Here is a 19,348-nt window from a genome sequence, read left to right on the forward strand (position 1 = left end):
TTGAGTTACAAGTTTGGCCTTCATTTACAAAAATGTGGAATTGTTTCACAACTCACGCCACCTACAACACCACATCATAATTGTGTGTTCGAACATCGTAACCGTACTTTAGTAGATATGGTGCGTTCTATGATGTCTCTTACCGATTTTCCTTTATTAGTTTAGGGTTATGCATGAGATACAACCGCATTCATGTTAAATAGGCACAATCTAAATTCGTTGAGACGACACCGTATGAACTATGGTTTGGCAAGATACCTAAGCTGTCATTTTTTAAAGTTTGGGGATGCGACGCTTATGTCAAAAGGCTTCAACCTGATAAACTTGAACACAAAGCGAAGAAGTGCGTCTTCATAGGATACCCTAAAGAAACTATCGGGTATACGTTCTACCACAAATCCGAAGGCAAGATCTTTGCTGCTAAGAATGGGTCATTTTTAGAGAAGGAGTTTCTCTTGAAAGAAGTGAGTGGGAGGAAACTGAACTTGATGAGGTAGTTGTACCTTCTCTCGAATTGGAAAATCGCACATCAGAGAAAACCGTTCCCGTGATAACTACACCAACTAGAGAAGAAGCTAATGATAATAATCACCAATCTTCGGATCAAGTTACTACTGAATCTCGTAGGTCGACCAGAACACGTACCACACCAGAGTGGTATGGTAATCATGTACTTGAAGTCATGTTGTTAGACAACGGCGAACCTTCGAACTATGAAGAAGTTATGATGAGCCCAGATTCTGACAAATGACTTGAGGCCATGAAATCTGAGATAGGATCCATGTATGAGAACTGGCAGTGTCCTGGACTAGGGGGTACTCACCACATCGTCTCTCGACCAGCTGCATCGGGCCGAGGACCCCATGGCGGTTCACTAATGGGCCAGTTCGAACAACCCATGCCGATACAAGGGATATTCCACAAGACTTGATGATCAAAACAAGGACTCCTCTCCACCTACGTATTCGACTAGGACTCTTGTTATCCTAGGCCTCCAGTATGTTATATAAGCCAAGGCTAGGCTAGTCGATAGAGGATCATGACATTATTCATCATACCCTCAGGTTTAGACCACAACATACGATCTTGAGGTAGATCAACTCTTGTAACCCAAATACTCATCAAAGTCAATCAAGCAGCATGTAGGGTATTATCTCCTCGAGAGAGTCCGAAGCTGGGTAAAATCCCGTGTTCATGTTACCATCGATCCTAAGACACACAGCTTGGGACCCCCTACGCGAGATCTGCTGGTTTTGATACCGACAATGATGCTTTCATTGAGAGTTTCGCTGTGTGATCGGCAATGGATCAATAGCTGGTCTGTAGATCAACTGCAGTGTCGGCGTCTTCATCGCCGACTCGACTGGTCACCTCGGCTGGGCTGAGGACCAACTCCGATCTCTCTCAAGATCATGGACGAATCATCCATGGAGCCCGGGGGCTCAACGTCAACATTGCCCTCGTGCGACCGTGCCATTTTTCCGGACAGTGAACTTGTATACGCCGCCACCGCCTCCTCGAGTGTCGCTTTAACGATCTCTTCAGTGGAATTGTGAGGAATTAAGTATACAACAACCATGCAAAATTTTGTCAAGTTCCGATGGAGGAATCTCTGGCAATCTATAATATACCGGAGCCCTGTCAAATCTGGACGGGAATCTGGACGAGTTTAGGGCGTGGTCTCCAGAACCATGCTCGGAGGTCCTTTGGAAGATCCAACCGTTCATCTGCTGCAGAATTCCCGTGTCTATCACCCATCAAAATTTCAGCTCACTCCGATGGTTCAAACTCCGGGAACCCTCCGATGAGTGGACCAATTTTCGGATCTGTTTTCTACACGAATACGAATCCGGTCCGAGTTCATGTTTCTTCATTAACAGGATATTGGACAACCCTTTTGAAGGATTTTTTCTAGGGTATTATGCGTTGTTTTTAAACACGTGCCCATAAAATTTTAAGCCTCCTCTGAGGTAATCTTCACAACCACGCTGGTGTCAAACCAGTCCGGCAATATTGCTCCATGGCTGCCGACCTGCACTAGACACGTCGTTGCTTAGTTGAGTCGAGCTCAACTTCTTCGGATCATCATCTCGGTGAGCCGAACAAGAGTTTGGAATCACAAAAGATAAATCATCACCAACATCGCCGCCCCACAAATCACACGGAGCGGACACACCGGCATCGCCGCATGGTCACTTCATCAAGCCGACATTGACCGTGTCACAAGTTACAACTTGCGTCGGCATGGCCGCACTGTTACTTCTTCAATCCGATGTCGATCACGCCGAACTGCTTCAACACCTCGGCTGACATGGCAGCTGCAACGTCTCCTTACCGACCTGCTCCGTCACCTCGGCTGGACCAGGGGCTTCACCATATCTTCAGTTTTTTCAAATTTATTATTATTACTATTAACTCCGGTTTGCACTATTTTTTGTGTACGGGTAAATGATCTGGGTCGGGCAGTGTTGTCACCTCGGCTGGACGGGGGTTTCGTCAACACTTCATTAACCCACGCCGGGGACTTCGGCATCACTCTGTCGGCCTGCATTGGCCGTGCTATGTCTCCACTTCAGAGTGTCGAGCTCTTCGCTCCACCACCTTGGGACCGGCTTGGGGGATGGAACCTTGTCCCGCAACTATCTCGGACCGCGTCATCAATGCCGTACACATTAACCAGCTAAGTCGCTTTCATGCTCAAAGTTTTAAAATTTTAACTTGTGTTCGGTTCGACCATGCTCACATACGTTGTTTGTTAAAAGAAACTCCCCTTACCCATGTTTACTGGAGGCTCTTAAATTTTACATGAGCCTTTCTATAATAATGTGTTCTCTTCTTGGTCGTTGCAAAGTCTTTTTTCTACCGCTCCTTTTTCGACTCAAGTGTATGGTCAATAGCCGGATAGCCTAGCTTCTCTCTAAAGCCGCTCAAGTTTAGTTTGCTAAACTGGCCTTGGAGAAGCACTCCGCCTTCGGGATAAGGAGCTTGAAGCCATAGGTTGACCCACTTAAAGTCTTGAGATCGGATGTGTCATGTTAAAGCACGACAGAAGCACAATTTTTTTTAAAAGACCAATTTCCGGATTGGCACCAAAATCTCGGTTTAGTCCAGACGTCAAGCTTTTACATAAGTTTTTGGCTTTTCGAGCCTATGGTGCTTTTAAACTATTTATGTGTTTCCAGCATAAGTCTCGTAGTGCAACACCGGACACCTTTAGAGATTCTGCAAAAAACATTCTCGAATGTTGCTATATATGCATCGGTTTCGAATTGTGTCTTTGGTCAATAATTGGGTTGCCCGGCTGTTGTGCTTGCCTCCTACGTTCCGCTTCATTTGGCTAGGTGAGCAAAGGGAGAACCATTGCGATTGTGCTTCCAACTCGCATGGTTAAGCACCTCAGTGGAGAAAGCCGAAAACTGACTGTCACAATAAGCGTAAACTGGTCAGCGATCTGATGACTGTGTTAAATGACGGGCCGTTCATAACATTGGCCGAAGTGTTTACGGCTTGACCTCGGCTCTCGCCGAACACTAACCAGGGGCTAGTAGCTGGCCTCCCAACTTTAAGCTCCTATGACTAAGTGAAAGTTATAAAGTCCGCATATAGGATTGCCTCGTTTCCGCTAACACAACCGCCTCAGGGCACTGAGACGTCGGCTAAGGGTTGTCTTGTTATTGCGGAAACACCCTGCATGGTATCTAAAAAGGGGTTGAAGCCGACGATGGGCCACTTTCAACTGATAAACGGTCGCAATGGAGTCAAAATAAACATATCATCGGCATTTGTATTTAATATACGAGGGCTGCCTTCCATAATCATCGTTATAAAGCCATAAATATGCATCAATTTGACTTAAGATTTTGGCCAAGCTGGGATGCCTGGCTCCTGTGCTGACCCCTATGTTTCCGATTGTTCGACTAGGCGGTAAAGGGAGCACCTCTGTGATTGTTACTACCGGGCCATCCGAGTTAGTACCTCAGACTAGGTGAAACCGAAAGTTAGCGATCTTAAAGGATATAATTGGTCGGCAACGACGGAAGTGAGAATTTAGGTTCGCTATAGACCACATAGTTCGGGAACTTTCCCCAAACTAAATCCTCAATATTTTCCTCCCACAATGATCGGAGGTGAGGTTTCAAGATCATGATCAGCATGACAACCCAAAGAAAGGAACCAATAGCGGGACTATTTTCTTTGAAAAATGCTTTTTTACATTTAATAGCAATATAGCATATCTCTCTGCATACCTTTGTTTATAAAACCATATGGCCGGATTGCCTTGTTGAAGGAAATATGCCCTAGAGGCAATAATAAAGTTATTATTTATTTCCTTATTTCATGATGAATGTTTATTATTCATGCTAAAATTGTATTAACTGGAAACATAATACATGTGTGAATACATAGACAACCAGAGTGTCACTAGTATGCTTCTACTTGACTAGCTCGTTAATCAAAGATGGTTATGTTTCCTAACCATGAACAAAGTGTTGTTATTTGATTAACGAGGTCACATCATTAGTTGAATGATCTGATTGACATGACCCATTCCATTAGCTTAGCACCCGATCGTTTAGTATGTTGCTATTGCTTTCTTCATGACTTATACATGTTCCTATGACTATGAGATTATGCAACTCCCATTTGCCGGAGGAACACTTTGGGTGCTACCAAACGTCACAACGTAACTGGGTGATTATAAAGGAGCATTACAGGTGTCTCCAAAGGGAGATGTTGGGTTGGCGTATTTCGAGATTAGGATTTGTCACTCCGATTGTCGGAGAGGTATCTCTGGGCCCTCTCGGTAATGCACATCACATAAGCCTTGCAAGCATTACAACTAATATGTTAGTTGTGAGATGATGTATTACGGAACGAGTAAAGAGACTTGTCGGCAACGAGATTGAACTAGGTATGGGATACCGACGATCGAATCTCGGGCAAGTAACATACCGATGACAAAGGGAACAACGTATGTTGTTATGCGGTCTGACCGATAAAGATCTTCATAGAATATGTAGGAGCCAATATGGGCATCCAGGTCCTGCTATTGGTTATTGACCGGAGACATGTCTCGGTCATGTCTACATTGTTCTCGAACCCGTAGGGTCCGCACGCTTAAGGTTACGATGACAGTTATATTATGAGTTTATGCATTTTGATGTACCGAAGGTTGTTCCGAGTCCGAGATGAGATCACGGACATGACGAGGAACTCCGGAATGGTCCGGAGATAAAGTTTGATATATATGATAATAGTGTTTGGTCACCGAAAGGGTTCCGGAAATCACCGGAAGGGGTTCCGGATGTTTCCCGAAATGTTTGGGTACGAGAACACTTTATTTGGGCCAAAGGGGAAAGCCCACAAGGTTTTTGGAAAGCGCAAAAGGAAGTTTTGCGGAGTCCAGGGGCCAGACGCCAGGGTCCCTGGCGTCTGGGTCCAGACGCCGGGATCCCTGGCGTCTGGCCCTGGAGTCCCAGAAGGACTCTTGCCTATCGGGTGAAACCGACTTTGTGGAGACTTTTACTCCAAGTTTCGACCCCAGGGCTCAAGATATAAATAGAGGGGCAGGGCTAGCACCAAAGACAGATCAAGAAACACAAGTTGATCCACGTGATCTATTCCTTAGCCGTATGCGGTGCCCCCAACCACCATATTCCTCGATAATACTGTAGCGGAGTTTAGGCGAAGCCCTGCTGCTGTAGTGCATCAAGATCGTCACCATGCCGTCGTGCTGACGGAACTCTTCCCCGACACTTTGCTGGATCGGAGTCCGGGGATCGTCATCGAGCTGAACGTGTGCTCGAACTCGAAGGTGCCGTAGTGTCGGTGCTTGATCGGTCGGATCGGGAAGACGTACGACTACTTCCTCTACGTGGCGTCAACGCTTCCGCAGTCGGTCTGCGTGGGTACGTAGATCATACTCTCCCCTCTCGTTGCTATCATCACCATGATCTTGCGTGTGCCTAGGAAAATTTTGAAATTACTACGTTCCCCAACAGTGGCATCCGAGCCTAGGTTTTATGGTTTGATGTTATATGCACGAGTAGAACACAAGTGAGTTGTGGGCGATATAAGTCATACTGCCTACCAGCATGTCATACTTTGGTTCGGCGGTATTGTTGGATGAAGCGGCCCGGACCGAGATTACGCGTACGCTTACGCGAGACCGGTTTCCCCGACGTGCTTTGCACATAGGTGACTTGCGGGTGACTATTTCTCCAACTTTAGTTGAACCGAGTGTGGCTACGCCCGGTCCTTGCGAAGGTTAAAACGGAGTCAAATTGACAAACTATCGTTGTGGTTTTGATGCGTAGGTGAGATTGGTTCTTGCTTAAGCCCGTAGCAGCCACGTAAAACTTGCAACAACAAAATAGAGGACGTCTAACTTGTTTTTGCAGGGCATGTTGTGATGTGATATGGTCAAGACGTGATGAGATATAAGTTGTTGTATGAGATGACCATGTTTTGTTGAAGTTATCGGCAACTGGCAAAATCCTTATGGTTGTCTCTCTATTGCATAAGATGCAAGTGCCCAATAATTGCTTTACTTTATCGCTATGCGATAGCAATAGTTGCAAGAGCAATTGTTGGCGAGACGACCATGTGACGACACATTGATATAGATCAAGATGATGGAGATCATGGTGTCATGCCGGTGACGATGGAGATCATGACAATGCTTTGGAGATGGAGATCAAAGGCACAAGATGATCATGGCCATATCATGTCACATATTTTGATTGCATATGATGTTTATCTTTTATACATCTTATTTTGCTTAGTTTGATGGTAGCATTTTAAGATGATCTCTCAGTAATTATCAAGAAGTGTTCTCCCTGAGTATGCACCGTTGCGAAAGTTCTTCGTGCTGAGACACCACGTGATGATCAGGTGTGATAGGCTCTACGTTCAAATACAACGGGTGCAAAACAGTTGCACACGCGGAATACTCAGGTTATACTTGACGAGCCAAGCATATACAGATATGGCCTCGGAACACGGAGACCAAAAGGTTTAGCGTGAATCATATAGTAGATATGATCAACATAGTGATGTTCACCAATGAAACTGCTCCATCTCACGTGATGATCGGACATGGTTTAGTTGATTTGGATCACGTGATCACTTAGAGGATTAGAGGGATGTCTATCTAAGTGGGAGTTCTTAAGTAATATGATTAATTGAACTTTAATTTATCATGAACTTAGTCCTGGTAGTATTAGCATATCTATGTTGTAGATCAATAGCTCGCCTTGTTGCTTTCATATGTTTATTTTGATATGTTCCTAGAGAAAAATTGTGTTGAAAGATGTTAGTAGCAACGATGCGGATTGGATCCGTGATCTGAGGTTTATCCTCATTGCTGCACAGAAGAATTATGTCCTTGATGCACCGCTAGGTGACAGACCTATTGCAGGAGTAGATGCAGACGTTATGAACGTTTGGCTAGCTCAATATGATGATTAATTGATAGTTTAGTGCACCATGCTTAACAGCTTAGAATCGGGACTTCAAAGACGTTTTGAACGTCATGGACCATATGAGATGTTCCAGGAGTTGAAGTTAATATTTCAAGCAAATACCCGAGTTGAGAGATATGAAGTCTCCAACAAGTTCTATAGCTAAAAACATAGAGGAGAATCGCTCAACTAGTGAGCATGTGCTCAGATTGTCTGGGTACTACAATCGCTTGAATCAAGTGGGAGTTAATCTTCCAGATAAGATAGTGATTGATAGAATTCTCTAGTCACCATCACCAAGTTAGTAGAACTTCGTGATGAATTATACTATGCAAGGGATAACAGAAACAACTCCCAAGCTCTTCGTGATGCTGAAATCAACGAAGGTAGAAATCAAGAAAAACATCAAGTGATGATGGTTGACAAGATCACTAGTTTCAAGAAAAGGGCAGAGGGAAGAAGGGGAACTTCAAGAAGAACAGCAAGCAAGTTGCTGCTCAAGTGAAGAAGCCCAAGTCTGGTCCTAAGCCTGAGACTAAGTGCTTCTACTACAAAGGGACTGGTCACTGGAAGCGGAAGTACCCCAAGTGATTGGCGGATAAGAAGGATGGCAAAATGAACATAAGTATATTTGATATACATATTATTGATGTGTACTTTACTAGTGTTTATAGCAAACCCTCAGTATTTGATACTAATTCAGTTGCTAAGATTAGTAACTCGAAACGGGAGTTGCAGAATAAACAGAGACTAGTTAAGGGTGAAGTGATGATGTGTGTTGGAAGTGGTTCCATGATTGATATGATCATCATCGCACACTCCCTATAATTTCGAGATTAGCGTTGAACCTAAATAAGTGTTATTTGGTGTTTGCGTTGAGCATGAATATGATTTGATCATGTTTATTGTAATACGGTTATTCATTTAAAGAGAATAAATTGTTGTTCTGTTTATATGAATAAAACCTTATATGGTTACACACCCAATGAAAATAGTTCGTTGGATCTCGATCGTAGTGATACACATAATCATAATATTGAAACCAAAAGATGCAAAGTTAATAATGATAGTGCAACTTATTTGTAGCATTGCCGTTTAGGTCATATTGGTGTAAAGTGCATGAAGAAACTCCATGCTGATGAGCTTTTGAAATCACTTGATTATGAATCAGTTGATGCTTGCGAACCATGCCTCATGGGCAAGATGACTAAGACTCTGTTCATTGGAACAATGGAGCGAGCAACAAGATTTGTTGGATATCATACATACTGATGTATGTGGTCCGATGAATATTGAGGCTCGCGACAAGTATCATTATTTCTGATCTTCACAGATGATTTGAGCATATATGAGTATATCTACTTGATGAAACATAAGTCTAAAACATTTGAAAAGTTCAAAGAATTTCAGAGTGAAGTGAAAAATCATCGTAACAAGAAAATAAATTTTCAGAGTGAACCGAACGGCGAGAACCTGCGGCTCTGCCGGAGCTTGACGTTCCCCGGCAAGCTTGCCGGAGCAAAACTTGTCGGGAGCTTCTGCTTCAACGAAACAAACCCTAGGGCTTGCCGGAGCAAACTGCTCCTCAGTGCTCTTGGCGTTGATCTTGGGAACCTTCTTGGCGGCGGCTTCGGGAAGCTCTGCCGGCAAATAGTCACCAGAAATCAACTTCCTCTTCTTGCTCTGTCCAGTTGATGGCGTTACAAACGGTTGAGTCAGCTTGAGCACAAAGATCCCTGGTTCCACAGGTAACTTGAGTGCGGCGCACTTTGATAGGCCATCGGCAATGGCGTTCTGAGCTCTTGGAACATGTTCCATCTATAGGCCATCAAAGTGCTCTTCTAGCTTTCTCACTTCGTCGACGTAGGCTTCCATCAACGGACTCTGATAGCTCTTGTTCATTTGGCGGATGACAAGAAGCGGAAAGAGTAGCCCGGCAGTCAAGTATATACCAGTTTGTCGACAACACATTGTACAGAAGAAGACTCAACGGTGTGAAATTGAAGTGTATTCACCAGGAAGACGGACAAAAGCTGTTGGCAGAGATACATGGAGGCATATGTGGTCACCACATTGGCGCAAGAGCACTTGCCGGCAAAGCATTCCGGCAAGGTTTCTTTTGGCTGACAGCCCTCCAGGATGCAACTGCACAAGTAACCAAGTATGAAGCGTGCCAGTTCCATTCCAAGCAGATACACCAACCAGCTCAAGCTCTCCAGACGATCCCTTTATCCTGGCCATTTTCGGTCTGGGGGCTCGACATCCTCAGCCCCTTTCCCCGTGCAGTCGGGGGCTTTGAGTACTTGTACGTTGCAATCGACAAGTTCACAAAGTGGCCGGAAGTGGAAGCAGTGAGGAAGGTGACAGCACAGTCAGCAGTCAAGTTCTTCAGGTCGATTGTTTGCCGCTTCGGGATCCCTAACAGGATAATCACCGATAACAGTACGCAATTCACGAGCCGCACCTTCATGCAGTACATCCAAGATCTTGGCGCTAAGGTCTGCTTCGCTTCTGTTGCTCACCCGAGAAGCAACGGTCAAGCGGAGAGGGCAAATGCTGAAGTGCTACGTGGGCTCAAGGCCAGAACTTTCGACAGGCTGCACAAGTGCGGAAGAAACTAGATCGAGGAGCTGCCGGTGGTTCTTTGATCGATCAGGACGACGCCAAATCGAGCCACTGGCCAGAGACCTTTCGCTCTAGTCTATGGAGCAGAGGCAGTTCTCCCCACGAAACTCGTATACGGGTCACCTCGAGTGCTCGCTTATGATGAGCTTGAGCAAGAGCAGCTGCGACAAGATGACGCGCTACTCCTTGAGGAAGACCATCTTCAGGCTGCTGTATGAGCTGCTCGCTACCAGCAAGCTTTGCGCCGCTACCATAGCCGCAAAGTTAACGCCAGAAGTCTCGAGGAAGGCGACCTTGTGCTTCGACGTGTTCAATCCGCCAAGAATTCTATCAAGTTGACGCCGAAGTGGGAAGGCCCTTACCGGGTGAAACGAGTCACTAGGCCTGGCGATGTCCGCCTTGAGACCGAAGATAGCATTCCGGTGAGCAATTCCTGGAACATTGAGCATCTTCGTAAGTTTTACCCGTAAGGCGCGGTTGCCGGAACCTGTTCCGGCAACCACCTTTTGTACAAGTCTTGCCGCTGTTGCATGTAATCCTTTGTACAAAGCCGGGCGCAGACCCCGTGCATAAGTAAAGCTCATGTGCTCCGCACATCTTGTCAATTTCATGCTTTCTATTTTTTGCATATGTGATCTGACAATTTGTGCAGCACCTACTCCCCGGTAAGCAATAACGAGCCGTAATGCTCCATATCTTTATTTTCTCTTCTTTCTTTTTTCTCAAGGAAAGGAAGGTTCCCTCGCCCACAAGTTTGCTGGGGGGGGAAAGGAGAAGATAATGGTATGGACCAGGCGTCGTTCAAGAAAGTTTCGCCTTACCGGGAAGCAAACAACAGAAAAGCTAAGTTGCCAAAGTTTGAGCAATCAGATTTTTAAAATTTTTAAGTTATCTCCCTTGAACGACCGCACTTTGTATGGAAAACCTGTGCGCGGAGGAACCAACTCGTAGCTAGTTGCGCCCTTACTTTGTTTCGAGTCCGCTCAACAATTTAAGCGAGCTGCGACTAGTTGCGACAAGGTTTCTTGTCGGTAGCAACACCGCCAGCAGGCTGCTGACGTCCCGCACTCAGCGCTCGCGGCTAAGGTGCCTGCACCGGCAAGTTCCCTAAAAGCGTAGGGCAAAAACATACAAAGAGAGGAATCAAGTAAAGGGAATAACATTGCAATCATTACCCGGAATAGAGTTATATTACAAGGTAGCTTGTCGCGGCTCTAACAGGTTGTTCTCGTAACATGACCAGCAGCGACAAGAAGAGAAGAAAGCGGGCGGCCTAGTCTACGCGATCGCCCTCAATCCTCTTGATCCCGCTCACCTTGTCCACAATGGGTGCGACAAGGGTCTTGAGCGCCTTCAGATCAGCATCTGGCGGCAGGGTCTTGAGGACGTTGGTGAGGTTGAGGCCCGGGTTGCGGACACCAACACCTTTTGAAGGGCTCCCGCGCAGATCTTGCGCGACTCGTCGGCCAGCTGCTTTGGGATCTTCTCCTGGAGCCGCTGGAGGGCCGTCGCCACACCTTTGAAGAACAAGATGAGCTTGGCGCTGGGTTGGAGATTCTCGTCGGAGGGATACCGGAGATCCTCCATCCCCAGCTGCGCCAGCTCCCTGTCAATGTCTGCGGCAACATTCACGAGACCCTCCGTCCAGTGCTCCACATTCTCCCTGAAAGCATTCTGGGCGGCGGCAGCACTCGCCAGCAGCGCCTTGTCGGCCTTGATCTCCTCCTTCAAGGCCACCTCCTGCTCCCTGGCGCCGTCCAGCATCTTGGTCAAAGTGGTCAGCTTCGACTCAAGATCTGCGTTGGAGTCCTTGGCGGCGCTAAGCTCTTTGCCCTTCTCGGCAAGCTCTTCACCGCTCGCCTTGAGATCGGCCTCCAGCTGCGCCACCTTCGTCTCCAGCTCCTTCTTGGCGGCCTCGGCGGCTGTGGCAGCATCCTCCGCTTGCTTGAGGGCTCCGCTGAATGTTCGCTCGCGCGCGGCAAGCTCCTCCTCGTGGGCGTCAAGGTTGACCTTCCGCTGCACCAGCTCGCCCTCCTGCGTAGACAGCTTTTCAGCGGCAAGCCGCCGTTGCTCTTCGACTTCAGCCTTCTCAAGGAAGAAGGCCTTCTGCTCTTCGGCGAGTTGCGGAGACGCCTTCTTGGTGGGGATGGAGGCTCTGCTTGCGGCGAGCTGCCTGAAGATGAGGAGGAAGAGGAGTTGATCCCCAGCGAGCCGCTCGTATCCTCGGCAGGCTCGCTCGACTCGACGTTATGCCCGACAAGCTCTTTCTCGCTGACGCGCTCCTCTCGCTCGGCACGGCTTGCCGCCTCTGCTGCATCTGCCTCCTCCACGGTGAATCCAAATTCGCCCGCGGCTGCGGCTGCCACCGCCTCTTCCAGCCTAGTGGTGATGCGTGTCATCTCCGCATCGGTGGTGTCGTGGGTGAGGCTATCCTTTTCGTCGGAGCGGACCGGCACTTCTAGCAGGCCATCAAAGAACTCCTGCACGACGTCGTCTGCAGGCTCTTGCCAAGTGGGACAATTCCATGCGAATCGCACAGCGACATCATTGCACGGATGCGGTCGAGCGCAGAGTTGTTGCACAGCGGAACGACACCCCCCGGCAACCTGAACACTTCGGGATGTTGAGGGTCGTACTTGAACAGCTCCTGGAGCATCGCGTTGAGCTCCAGAACAGTGAAGTTGAAGTTGAGGCCCGGACGCAGCCTCATGATATCCGCCACATTCTTGAATTCCCAGGCGGGTCTCCCCCGTTCCTGCAGGGGGGCGATGCGGCGGCGAAGAAAATCTGCGCCAACAACGCCTACAGTGAGCCCGGCAAGCCTGAGGCGTAGGATCCGGGTGACGGCAATCTTCAGCCTATCGTCTTCCGGGGCCACGTCACTCCAGTCGCTGCCGCGTGCTACTGGGGCTTGGCGCCGGGCGGTAAACGTCTGCGGGTTCTCCTCGACAATCCAGCACCAGTCTGCTCTCCATTCCTCCCACTTGCCGCGGAACTCTCCCTCCAGATAAGTGTCCTTCTTGCCGGCCCTCGAGATCCAGGCGATTCCACCGGATAAAGGCTCTCCTCTCTCTACTCGGGGCATAAAGAAGTGGCGAAAAAGGGCTACATTGGGATGGACTCCGACAAAGTTTTTGCAGAGATGTGCGAAAACTGCCATGGTCAGAACGGCATTGGGGGTGAAGTCAAGGAGGTGGAACCCGTAGGTGTTCATAATGTCGCAGAAAAACTTAGAGAAAGGCGGGCAGAGCCCGCAGTAGAAGAACAAGGCGAAGAAGGGATATCCGTTTGGAGCCATTTTCCAAGCGGCGGCCGGAAGTACCTTCGTGCGCGGATGCGCTCGCGTCTCCGTCGACCAGAAGAGGTAATAATTCTCCCTCAGCTCCCTCGCGGCGAGCTTGGGGGGGGGGGGAGACTGCCCGCTCCTTTCGCAGTGCCGCAAGCCGCTGAGCCTCGTCGACTTCACAACCTTCCCCTTGTCGGCTCTCGGAGCCATGGCGGATGTGGTGGAGGAGGTCGACGGCGTTGGTGGTGCTGGTGGCGATGGGGGGTGGGGCGCTGCTCTCTTTCAGCTTTGGAAAGACGAGGGGCCGGCGGAGATTTCTGAGATTAGAGTAGCAACTGGCGAATGGGTGAACTACCCCTGTTTCCCCTGCTTATAAAGAGGGAGGGGGCGGACGTTCCGCCTTTCCAAATAAAGAAACCACCCACGATCTCTCCCACGACGCCGCATTCAACGCGTGCCGTTTGGGGAGGTTGTGGTGGATACGGGGAGAGATACGGCGTAAACCTAGGCCGCGCGTGCCCGTGCCCTGTTTTGGGCCTGGCCCAACAGCGCTCGGCACCGTGTATGGCCCAGGCCCGGGGGCTCCTGTCCGTGTACTAGAGTAGGGGTACCCTAGTATCCCGAACTTGTGCACGGGCAGTCGCAGCATCCCGCGGCAAGGCTTGCCGGGTGACCGCTAAGATCCTCCGAGGTTCCTTTGGAGCCATTCAAGAACAAAGTATCCAAGCCAAGGAGACAAGACCCCGGCAAGAGGATCTTGCCGGGAAGGCCAACCAAGGCATCTCAAGGAACTTGCCGCGATGCGCCACGTGTCCCGGCAAGGCCCGGTGAGCGACAAGCTCCCGGACGTGACAAGACAACGACCGCGGCAAGGCGCTTGCCGCGGCAAGCCTCCACTCCGTGCCCGCGCTCCAGCACTTCCACCAACGTGTCTCTCTTGGACCCTTCCAGGCGTACGTGGCGGGAGGCTGTGCAGCCAGCGGCGCGCGGTGGCAAGCGGCGCTGACAAGATTGCCACCGTGGCGAGCGGTGGCGTCCCTGATGGTCCCTTTTGCACTATTTAGGCAACGCAGACGGGCATTTAATGCCCTTGTCTCCTGCCGTCAGGGTTAGGTATGATACACTGTAGCAGGTAGTTGTACCAACCGCAACACCTTTCCATTTTTACCCTTGTCTATGTTGCCACCTGTCGGTGACCCCCTGAGCATATAAAAGGAGGCCCGTGCGCAACGTAGAAGGGGGGGGGACACTCACGCTCGGTCTCGTTAGCTGCTGGGGTGTACTGTAGCACTCCGCGCTCCCGAGCAAGAACTCAATACAAACCACAAAGTAGGAGTAGGGTTTTACGCATCCGTGCGGCCCGAACCTGGGTAAACTGCTCGTGTGCTTCGCCTCAATACGCTCTTCGTGCGACCCTCGCGCCCGCCGAACCAAAAGGGACTCGGCCCGCCGGTCCCATAGGTGCTCTAACAGGTTGTGTGAACCAGATCCGGCGTTCACATGAGCTAGATCTTCATCATCTTCATCGACATGCCGCCGAAGAAGAAGGCTTCGGAGGCGGCTGCTCCGTCCGCGCCGAACCCACCACCGCCGGAGCAAACGGATGATAGGGCAGACGCCGGCGGAAGAACGGGCGTCCACGAGGGAGCTCACGGTGCTGCCAGGTCCAAGGACAAGGCTGCGCTACCCATCGGCGGCGTAGCCGGCTCCCACAACGACCGGGCGCACTCCAAGACCTCGGCGTCCGTACATGCACCGCGCCCATCTCAGGAGGCGCGGGACCGGCAGCGTCATGGTACTCATGGTACCATGCATTTGCTGGACCAAGATCGAGCTGGTGGATCTCAGAGTGCTCAAGACCAGCATGCACGCCTACATGCTGGCACGAGCGAAGCACGGTCGCCTGGACGGGATACTGCTCCTTCTAACATAGTTAGAAGTCCGAGCATATCCCGCTCCTCGCACCGTTCGCCACCGCCACCCGCCACTACAGCAGAAGCTTTGGCGCGAGATCAACTGCTCCTGGACTACCCTCCAACAGCAGACAAGATCGACGACTGGAGGGCCACCATTCAGAGTCTCATCGGCTTCGCCAACGGCGACACTCAACGGCAGCCGAGCACGTCGCAGCCGCGGCAAGTCAGCCAGGCACGAGCTAGTGGCGACAAGACCGGTGGGGGTGCAACCACTGTGCACTCTCTGCCCCGAAGGCCAAGATCGCCGACTCGCTGGATCCACCTCGACAGCGACTCCACCGCGTCATCAGATCCACGAGCTCGTCGCGATCAGTGCCAAGTTCTTCACGAACGACAGCAAGAAGACGCTCGTACTCGCATCGAGCGCCGAAGAGAAGCGCGACGTCAATCAGACCAGTGCGCTGGGCCCTCTGTCGACATGCATGAGCCAGGGGAACCAGGCGACTTGCCGTACGCGGTAGGTTGCCCTGCGTTTACTCGTGAGCTGCGGCAAGTCCAGTGGCCCAGCATGAAGAATTTCAAGCCAGACGTACCAGAGAAGTACGACGGCAAGTCGCATCCGTCGGAGTTCCTCAGCATCTACACTATCGCGGTGAAGGCTGCCGGGGGGCGGGACGACAAGATCCTTGCCAACTACTTCCCACTGGTGCTCAAGCCCAACGTCAGGTCCTGGCTCATGCACTTGCCGGACAACTCCATATCCTCCTGGGCAGACCTATGCCATCAGTTTGTCGGCGCCTTTACATGCGGCCACAAACCCCATGGACAAGAGAGTGACCTTCATCTGCTCGCCCAGAAGGAAGGAGAGCCCCTGCGCAAGTACATTCAGAGATTCAGCCGTGTATAGCACAACATCCCAGATGTCCACCCTGCCGCGGTCATCAGTGCGTTCCATCAGAACGTGCGTAACCGCAGGATGCGGGAGGAGATGGCGATGTGCAAGATCCGAGACGTCAGTGAGCTGTATGCCCTGGCCGACAAGTGTGCACGTGCTGAGGAAGGGAGGAAACTCCCCGGAGAGAATACAGGAGCAGGAGGATCTGACAGCGAGGATGCTGCCCCAGCAAAGAAAAACCGGCGGCGGAACAACAGAAAGAAGAAAGGCAAAGATGTGCTAGTCATTGAGCAGTCCGGCAACGAAGGTGGCGCCAAGAAAGCCAAAGCTGGTAGCTCCGGCAAGGAGATTGCCGCATGCACCAACTGCCAGACTATGGCGGTCGCCGACAAGCAGGATGGCACCGAGAAGCAGTACTGCAAGATCCACCTCACCAAGAGCCATGACCTCCAGAGCTGCAAGAAGGTCGAGCAGCTTGTCCAGCAGCAAAAGGCTGAATACGAGCGACGCGACAAGGAGAAGGCCCAAGGAGGCGCTGGAGAATCCGGCAAGAAGCGCGCCGGCCGGGGAGGACGCCGCAGCAAGGCCAAGCAGCGACAAGGAGACAGACCTCCCCGCGGCCGCGACAAGGATGAAGATGACGACGACGACGAAGATATGGATGATGTCGTGACCAGTGAGTAGGAGTTTCAGAAATCCACAGAGGTCTTGTGCGTTGACGGTGGTGCTTCTCTGCATACTTCGCACCGCCAACTCAAGTAGTGGGTGCGGGAAGTCAATGCAGCGGAACCACCTACCGAGTCACGCTAGCCTCTGAAATGGTCCAGCACGCCTATCATCTTTGATATTGAGGACCACCCTGATCGCACAACTGCGGTCGGGTGCTTGCCGATGTTGGTTTCACGAACTATCCGCAACCTCAAGGTCACTAAGATGCTAGTTGACGGTGGGGCCGGCTTGAACCTGATCTCCTCCGCTGTACTCCAGAAACTCCAGATCCCTGACAGCGAGCTTGAAGAGACCGACACGTTCCAAGGAATCAACCCGGGAAGGAGCAAGCCGAAGGGGAAGGTCATGTTGCCAGTAACATTTGGCAGCGAGGTGAACTTCAGGACTGAGAGGGTCACTTTTGACTTTGCCGATTTTCCATTGCCTTACAATGGGATACTCGGCCGTCCAGCACTCGCCAAGTTCATGGCAGCCTCTCACTATGCATACAACATGCTGAAGATGCCAGGCCCGATAAGCGTCATCTCTGTCCCTGGCGACAAGAAGGATGCTCTTATCTGCGCCGACAAGATCTACCGGGAAGCGGCATCCGCAACAGATCGCAAATCACCTGCCGTTGAAGCTCCCGGGGGGAAGAAGAAGACCAAGTCCGGCAAGAGTTCTGATGCCCACTCCGGCAAGCGCACCTCTTCGGAGTGTTGCACTGCCATCGATGATGCACCATCGAGCTCCACCGACAAGTGTAAGAAGACAATGGCAGCTCCGCCAGAGACCAAGAAGGGGTCCACCAAGGAGGACGGCACTGGTGGTACCTTCACCATCGGTGCTACTCTCGACCCTAAATAGGAAAGCGCACTCATTACTTTCCTGCGAGTGAACGTCGACGTGTTTGCGTGGCAACCGTCTGACATCCCCGGTGTTCCCAGGAAAGTAATTGAGCACCATCTTGCCGTTTGTCCTCATGTGCGGCCCGTCAAGCAGAAGGTCAGGAAGCAAGCAGTGGAGCGCCAAGAATTCATCGCAGAAGAGATCAAGAAGTTGGAAGCAGCAGGCCTTGTCAGAGGAGTGCTCCATCCTACGTGGTTGGCCAATCCTGTAGTCGTGCGCAAGGCTAACGGGAAATGGAGACTTTGTATCGACTTTACCGATGTTAACAAAGCTTGTCCCAAAGACCCATTTCCTTTGCCGCGCATTGACCAGATTGTTGACTCCACGGCCGGATGTGACTTGCTTTCATTTCTTGACGCATACTCAGGATACCATCAGATCTTCATGGCAGAAGAGGATGAGGAGAAGACCGCATTCATCACTCCATGTGGCACGTACTGTTTCATACGGATGCCTTTCGGTTTAAAAAATGCTGGTTCAACATTTGCAAGAGTAGTCCATGTCGCTCTTGAGCCACAAATACACAGAAATGTGGAAGCCTACATGGATGACATAGTGGTCAAGAGCAAGGACAAGGCAACTCTAATTCAAGATTTAGACGAGACATTTGCAAATCTGCGCAAGATCAGCCTCAAGCTCAACCCCGAGAAGTGTGTGTTTGGAGTCCCCTCCGGCAAGCTTCTCGGGTTCTTCGTGTCTCAGCGGGGAATCGAAGCCAATCCCGACAAGATCAAGGCCATTGAGCAGATTGAAGCCCCAAAGCGCGTCAAGGATGTACAAAGACTTGCCGGTTGCGTGGCTGCTCTCAGCAGGTTTATCTCTAGGTCTGCTGAGCGCGCCCTGCCGTTTTTCAAAATATTGAAAAAGGCAGGTCCAATGAAATGGACTCCGGAAGCGGAGGCTGCGCTGCAAGACTTGAAGAGATACCTGTCCTTCGCTCCAACACTCGTCGCACCTAAGCCACAAGAGAAGTTGCTGCTGTATATAGCGGCAACCAATCAAGTGGTTAGTGCTGCGTTAGTAGCAGAGAGGGAGGCAGATGATGAGCCAGCAACCACGGCAGGTGCATCCAGCAACAAGCAGGGGGCTTCCCCAACAAGCTCTGGTCCCGACAAGGATGGATCTGCGCAGACGCACGAGGAGATACAGAAGAGAATGGTGCAGCGCCTAGTCTACTTTGTCAGTTCCCTTCTACAGGGGGCTAGGTCAAGGTACTCTGGCGAGCAGAAATTGCTTTTCGGCCTTCTCATGGCCTCGAGAAAGCTGCGCCATTACTTCCAAGCACATGAGATCACAGTTGTCACTCGTTTTCCGCTGAAGAGGATACTACAGAATCCAGAAGCGACAGGCAGAATTGTTGAGTGGGCACTGGAACTGTCAAGCTTTGGCCTCAAGTTTGAGAGTACTTCAACTATCGAAGTAGGGCATTGGCAGAATTCATAGCAGAATGGACGCCAACACCAGATGAAGAAATTCCAAAAACGAGTGACTGATGTACTTTGATGGTGCCTTTTCGCTGCAAGGCGCCGACGCTGGCGTGCTGCTT

The sequence above is a fragment of the Triticum aestivum genome, chromosome 3A, assembly GCF_018294505.1.
Source record: "Triticum aestivum cultivar Chinese Spring chromosome 3A, IWGSC CS RefSeq v2.1, whole genome shotgun sequence".
In the NCBI taxonomy this organism is placed as follows: domain Eukaryota; kingdom Viridiplantae; phylum Streptophyta; class Magnoliopsida; order Poales; family Poaceae; genus Triticum; species Triticum aestivum.